Genomic DNA, 7,311 nt, shown 5'->3' on the forward strand with positions numbered 1-7,311 from the left:
GGAAGTCAAAGAAGCAAAAGGTGGTGTCATGTTCAAGTGCGGAAGCGGAATATAGAGCCATGAAGAAGCTTACTAACGAGTTGACATGGTTGAAGGCGCTTCTTAAGGACTTTGGGATTGAGCAAAGGACTCCGATCATGTTTCATTGTGACAATCAAGCGGCTATTTACATCGCCACTAACTCAGTGTTCCATGAGAGGACCAAGCACATTGAGATCGATTGCCACAAGACACGAGAGAAGATTGAAGACGGCACAATCCTTCCATGCTACACCAAGAGCTCGGACCAATTGGCCGACATCTTCACCAAGGCAGCAAGTCCCCAAGTTTGCGAGTTTATCCATGGCAAACTTGGGCTTGTAGACCTCACACATCCTTGAGGTACTTCCCTACTTATGTCAGTAATACTCTTTTTCCCTAGGGTCGGTTTTGTCCCACGTGTTTTTTCCGATCTTAGGTTTTTAATGAGGTTACTCGCATAAGTGTCAAGTCTATAACAATGATTATTGTAGTATAGACTTGAGGGGGAGTGTTGATCAAGAAGATATTTGATACTACTTAATCAATAAGTATGTGTCAAATATAGTTACTTGTGAGAGAAGTCAAGATGAGTGAAAAGTTAGAAGAAGACGAGAGAAGGAAAGCGCCAACGGTCGTATGACCGTACGGCTTTGTAAAGAGAGAAACACGCGGGTTGTGCGTGTTGTCTTCTAGCGACCTGTACCTTCTCGTCTTATCTCTTAGTGACCGTTATATGAGCTGTAAAAAGGCAAAAGCATATGGTGACTCACATGGCTAAATGAGGATGCGATTTAGACATGTGCATACCTATTTTAGACCTAGTGAAGTCTCTATATAAACCATAGTGCCGCCGAAAAGCTTTTTGTAACTTTTATCTCTTATCAATATCAATCTTCTTTCTCTCTAAACATGTTTCTATCTATTCTTCCCACTTAAATCTTACAAATCTTCAATTCCAATGCATTTGACTAATTGTAAGAGTTCGGGATGAATTTGGACTGTTTAGACAACACTTAAACCCGTTTTATTCCAAAACAGGCTTAAACCAAGAAAACATGCTAAAACCGAGAGAAAACATTGATTTGAAGCAGTAATCAGATATGTTACTCTTTCTAAGGTCAAATATGTAACAATCCAATGCATTTGACTAATTACAAGAGTTCGAGTTGAATTTCGAGTGTTTAGCCACCACTTATACCCATTTTGTCCCAAAACAGGCTAAAACCGAGAAAACATTGATTCAAAGCAGTATACAGCTCTGTTACTATTTCTAGGGTCAGAATGTATGACATTCCAATGCATTTGACTAAATGTAAGAGTTCGGGATGAATTTGGAGTGTTTAGACAACACTTAAATCCGTTTTATCCCAAAACAGGCTTAAACCGAGAAAACAGGCTAAAACAAGGAGAAAGCATTGATTTGAAGCAGTAAACAGCTGTGTTACTCTTTCTAGGGTCAAAATATGTAATAATCCAATGCATTTGAGTAATTACAAGAATTCGGGTTGAATTTGGAGTGTTTAGCCACCGCTTATACCCATTTAGTCCCGAAACAGGCTAAAACCGAGAAAACATTGATTCAAAGCAGTAAACAGCTCTGTTACTATTTATAGGGTCAGAATGTGTGACAGTCCAATCAATTTGACTAATTGTAAGAGTTCGGGATGAATTTGGGGTGTTTAGACAACACTTAAACCCATTTATCCCAAAGTAGGCTTAAACAGAGAAAACAGGCTAAAACCGAGAGAAAACATTGATTTGAAGCAGTAAACAGTTGTGTTACTCTTTCTAGGGTCAAATATGTAGCAATCCAATGCATTTGACTAATTTCAAGAGTTCGGGTTGAATTTGGAATGTTTAGCCACCACTTATACCCATTTTGTCCCGAAACAGGCTAAAACCAAGAAAACGTTGATTCTAAGCAGTAAACAGCTCTGTTACAATTTCTAGGGTCAGAATGTGTGACATTCCAATGCATTTGACTAATTTTAAGAGTTCAGGATGAATTTGGAGTGTTTAGACAACACTTAAACCCGTTTTATCCCAAAACAGGCTTAAACCGAGAAAACATGCTAAAACCGAGAGAAAACATTGATTTGAAGCAGTAATCAGCTATGTTACTCTTTCTAGGTTCAAATATGTAACAATCCAATGCATTTGACTAATTACAAGAGTTCGGGTTGAATTTCAAGTGTTTAGCCACCACTTATATGTAAGAATTGAAGAGGAATGTGTTAGAATTGTAGCCAAGCGAGTTTGAAATCGTGTGGAGTGTGTAAGTGATTGAGAGAGAGAGAGTTGGAGAAAGAGATATTTTCTCTTCTTACTAAAACAGAAACCTAGTTACAATCTAATTATAGACAACTTTACACTAGAATATTCTCCTAAGATACTCTACACATTTACAAAGAGAGATAGTGACATCTCCTAAGCTGCACATGTGACTTCTCCCACTTGTGCAACTCGCCCAACGGCTCCAAGGAGGAAGGATCTCGAAGACTTGAGGCCATGTGACCGTTGGAGGCTTCCCTTGGATGGACCGGGCTTGATATTCCAATTGGTTGTACGGACGGCCCGCTTGGTTGATGGTACGGACGTCCGTACGGCCGTACGGACGGTGGTGTGCTACTTCATACTCCCCCTCAAGCTTGACTAAGATTATCGGTCAAGCTTGACAACATAGGCACCCACCTCATTAAAAACCTTAGTATAGAAAACCACTTGGGAAAAACTATACATAAGGGAAAAAGAGTGTAGGTGCCAAGTGAGGAGCCTATGGCCGAGTGAGATCCATAAGGCCAAGTTTTGGGTGAATGTATTCACACACTTGAGGGCTTGCTGCTTTGGTGAGGATGTCAGCAAGCTGTTCTTTGCTCTCGGTATGGCACGGTAAGACCACTCCAAGCTTGATTTGCTCGCGAACCTTATGGCAATCTACTTCAATATGTTTGGTCCTCTCGTGAAATACTGAATTGGTTGCTATATGGATGGCAGCTTCGTTATCACAGTGCATTGTGATCGGCTTTGTTGACTCAATTCCAAGATCTTTGAGGAGAGTCTTGAGCCACATTAGTTCTGTCGTAAGCTTTCTCATGGCTCTATATTCGGATTCGGCACTTGAAAGTGATTCAACCTTTTGCTTCTTGCTCTTCCACGTGACTAGGTTACCACCAAGGAACATGCAGTAGCCTGTTGTCGAGCGTCGGTCTTCACGATCTCCGGCATAGTCGGCGTCACAGTAGCCTACTAGTTGGGTGTTCTTGTTGCGCCCCATCCAAATGCCTTGTCCCGGTGAACCTTTGATGTACTTGAGGATCCGGGTCAGCATGTTCCAGTGGTACACGGTAGGATTCTTCATATGCTGGCTTACCTGATTCACAGCAAAACAAATGTCAGGCCGTATAATGGTTAAGTAGATAAGCTTACCTACTAGCCGCCGGTAGAGGCTAACATCCTTGAATGGGGCATTGTCAAGCTCCCCCTGTCCTCCGGCCTTATAGTTCTCTTCAAGGGGTGTTGACACTGCCCTAGATCCTAATTTTCCTGTTTCACTCAATAAGTCAAGTGCATATTTCCTTTGAGACAAAAATAATCCTTCACTTGATCTATAAACTTCTATCCCAAGAAAATATTTCAACTTTCCAAGATCTTTAATGTCAAATACTGATTTCAAGAAGGTTTTAGTGTCCTGAATACCTACCGAGTCACTTCCAGTGATGATGATATCATCAACATACACTAGAATGACTACTATACCTTTGGCACTTGGTAAGGTGAAGAGGGTGTGGTCGGCCTCGGACTTACGAAAACCTTTGTCAAGGAGAGTGGTGCTTAGCTTATGGTACCACGCCCTTGGAGACTGTTTCAAGCCATAGATCGCCTTGTTGAGTTTTAAGACCTTTCCCGGACCAATGATGCCTTCTAAACCCGGTGGTGGCCGCATATACACTTCATCTTCAAGTTCTCCTTGCAAGAAGGCGTTCTTCACGTCCATTTGCCACAATTCCCAATCGAGGTTGGTGGCGAGTGAGAGCACAACTCGGACAGTGTGAAGTTTAGCCACCGGAGCAAACGTATCAAGGTAGTCCTCCCCATACGTTTGCGTGAAACCTCGAGCAACAAGGCGTGCTTTATAGCGTTCAATCTCCCCATTGCTCTTATATTTGATAGTGAAGATATATCGAGAGGTTACAGCCTGCTTGCCCTTGGGTAAGTCGGATTCGTCCCATGTGTGGTTTTGAACCATGGCCGTGTTCTCGGCATCAACCGCTTCTCTCCACACCTTGTGATGCTTAGCCTCATCATAGGTCCTAGGAATCCAATTTTCATCAATGTGACCAAGGAACACTTGATGATCCATAGGAAAGTGGGCAAGAGAGCAAACAGCTTGAATTGGATGGGCAACGACCATGTTGTTGTAGTAGACACGAGTGTTCTTCCAATTGGAGGGAGGGTACTTGATGCGGTGGCTACGCCTAAGAGGAACTATGGCTCCAGCCTCAGGGGCAGCACTGTCTTGTGTGACTGGTACCTCGGTTAGAACTTCATCGGTAGGCAACGACTCGACATTGTCTTCCGTAGGTGATTCCTCAGGTGGAGGTGCATCATGAGCAGGTTCCATAGGAGGCTTAGGGTGTGCTGGTGATGTTGGCCCGACAGGTTCGTGATTGGCCCGATCGTTTTCGATACCTAGCCGCTCAAGAATCACTCGGAGGTTGCGTGTCCGATCGGATGGTGAGGTCGAGAGGTTACGAAGCTCATCCCAGTTCTTCTCATCATAAAACCCTCGTGTCTCCACAAACTTGACATCACGAGATACAAGAACCTTCCTGGTCTCCGGTTCATAGCACTTATACCTTTTTTGTGTTGTAGAGTAGCCGATAAACATACTTTTAGTGCTCTTAGCATCAAGCTTGTCTCGTAGTTCACCTGGTCGCAACACATAGCACACACAACCAAATACTCTTAAGTGATCAAAGGTAGGCGTTGCATTATTCAATACCTCAAATGGAGATATGTCATTAAGGATCTTTGTTGGCGTGCGGTTGATAAGGTAGCAGGCGGCAAGTACAGCATCTCCCCAAAAACGTTTTGGCACCCTTGTATGGAACATCATAGACCTTGCTACCTCCATGAGATGCCTATTCTTTCTCTCAGCCACTCCATTCTGTTGTGGTGTGTATGGACAACTAGTTTGGTGAAGAATTCCATGTTTGGCTAGGTATTGTTTAAACACATGGCTTGTGTACTCTCCACCATTATCTGATCTTAAAATTTTAATCTTGGCATGGTAATGGTTAGTGACATAATTTTGAAAATTTGTAAAGGCCTCAAGAACTCTATCCTTAGAGGGAAGCAAGGTTAACCAAGTATATTTTGATTTTTCATCAATAAAAGTCACAAAATACTTTTGATTTTCTCTAGATAGGCAAGGAGATGTCCAAACATCAGAATGAATTAAATCAAAACATTTTTCATAAAGAGTAATAGATTTAGGAAAAACAGTCTTGCAATGTTTACCAAGAATACAAGCCTCACACTCATCATTTTTAAATGAAATTTTAGGAAACATTAATGTTAATGCTCTAGTGTGAGGATGTCCTAGCCTAGCATGTAAGATAGAGTCATTAGGCTTAACAATAACTGAATTAAAACAAGATGCAGAAGAAGTAGATAAATTTAAGTCCTCAAGCACATAGAGATCATCCTTAGAACCTCCTTGTCCAAGAACCTTACTTGTCTCAATATCCTGAAAATGAACCTTGTTAGGACCAAATATTGCATAACAATTTAAATCAGTGGTGGCTCTCTTAACTGATAGCAAGTTAGATGTGAAAGTTGGCATATAAAAGGCTTTGGTTTCCTTATCAAACAATTTCAAATTCCCTATGCCTTTAACTGGTACCTTCTCACCATTAGCTATCACAACATTACCATTAGCAGGTTTAATATCACTAATCAACCTAGGATCACTAATCATGTGATGTGATGCACCAGAATCAACAATAAGAGGCTTAGTTTTGTTTAAGGCAAGAAAGGTTTTACCGGAGGCCTCCTTGAGGGCTTTGATGAGCGCATCAAGGTCGGATCGCCTCACCAGCTCAGAGGAGGCAGCGAGTGCAGTTCCATTTCCTCCTCCAGCTTGTTGGTTTGGTTCGGAAGTTGGTGTTTCCCCCGCACCAGCTGCTTGATGGGCTCTCGGTGGTCCTCCGCGGCTTGGTCCTCCCCGGTTAATGCGAAGGTGTGGATGAAGAATCCAGCAGCGGCTCTTGAAGTGGCCAACCTTCTTACAATGCTCACATACTGGTGGGTTCTTGTCATCCGGTTTGTAGTAGCCTCAGTTTGAGGACGCCATCTCGACTTTGTTGGCGGTCACTAGCTCTCCTTTGCTGCCAAATAGACCCATGGAGCCATGCTCCTTTTGGATTTGGTTGCAAACTTCGTCAAGGCTTGGAAGCTTATCTGACCGCAAGATGTGCTTGATGAGGTCGTTGTAGGAGGGGTTTAAGGTCAAGAGTAGACCAAACACCTTGTCTTGTTCACGCCTCTCGTTCAGTGTGGCTGGATCGATTGTCGCCGGCCTAAGCATCTCTAGTTCAGCCCACAAGGACCTAAACTTCCCAAAATGCTTGGTGAACTCCATATCTTCTTGGTTGAGATTGTTAATAGCCCTCTTAATCTCAAAGATACGGTTGATATTTGTAATATTTCCAAATACGTTCTTGAGAGTGTCCCATAAGTCCTTTGCGGTTTCGCAATAGGAGTAGGCTTCAAGGATAGGGCCATCAAGTGAGTTTTGGATGATAGCTAGGACTCCTTGATCTTCTTGGAACCATTTGTTCCTTTCATCTCCGGCAAGATCCTTGCCTTCTTTGGTGGTCTCGCCACTTGGAGCTTCGCTCGTTTCAACATGGGACCAAAGTCCTCGGCCGCATAGGGCTGTCTTTGTGGTTCTAGCCCACAGTAAGTAGTTCTCTCCCTTGAGAGTAACTGGAACAATCATAGTTTTGGTGGTTTCCATAGTAAACTCGTTGGTTTAAGTGTTTGTCCAACGGTTAAAAAGAGAAAGAGATAGAGAACAAAGAACACAGAGCAAAGAGAGATGATGCTGAAGATTGTGATGGAGATGGAGTCAAGAGACAGGAACAATCTGCTTTGATACCATGTAAGAATTGAAGAGGAATGTGTTAGAATTGTAGCCAAGCGAGTTTGAAATCGTGTGGAGTGTGGAGTGTGGAGTGTGTAAGTGATTGAGAGAGAGAGAGTTGGAGAAAGAGATATTTTCTCTTC

General features: G+C 42.7%; 1 pseudogene; it reads right to left on the reverse strand.

The window, feature by feature from the left end:
• Nucleotides 1–3,053: 3,053 nt before the first annotated feature.
• On the reverse strand, nucleotides 3,054–6,664 carry LOC147929703 (uncharacterized; annotated as a pseudogene).
• Between the last annotated feature and the right edge of the window lie 647 nt (nucleotides 6,665–7,311).

The sequence above is a fragment of the Camelina sativa genome, chromosome 13, assembly GCF_030686135.1.
Source record: "Camelina sativa cultivar CO46 ecotype springtype chromosome 13, ASM3068613v1".
Taxonomy (NCBI): Eukaryota; Viridiplantae; Streptophyta; class Magnoliopsida; order Brassicales; family Brassicaceae; genus Camelina; species Camelina sativa.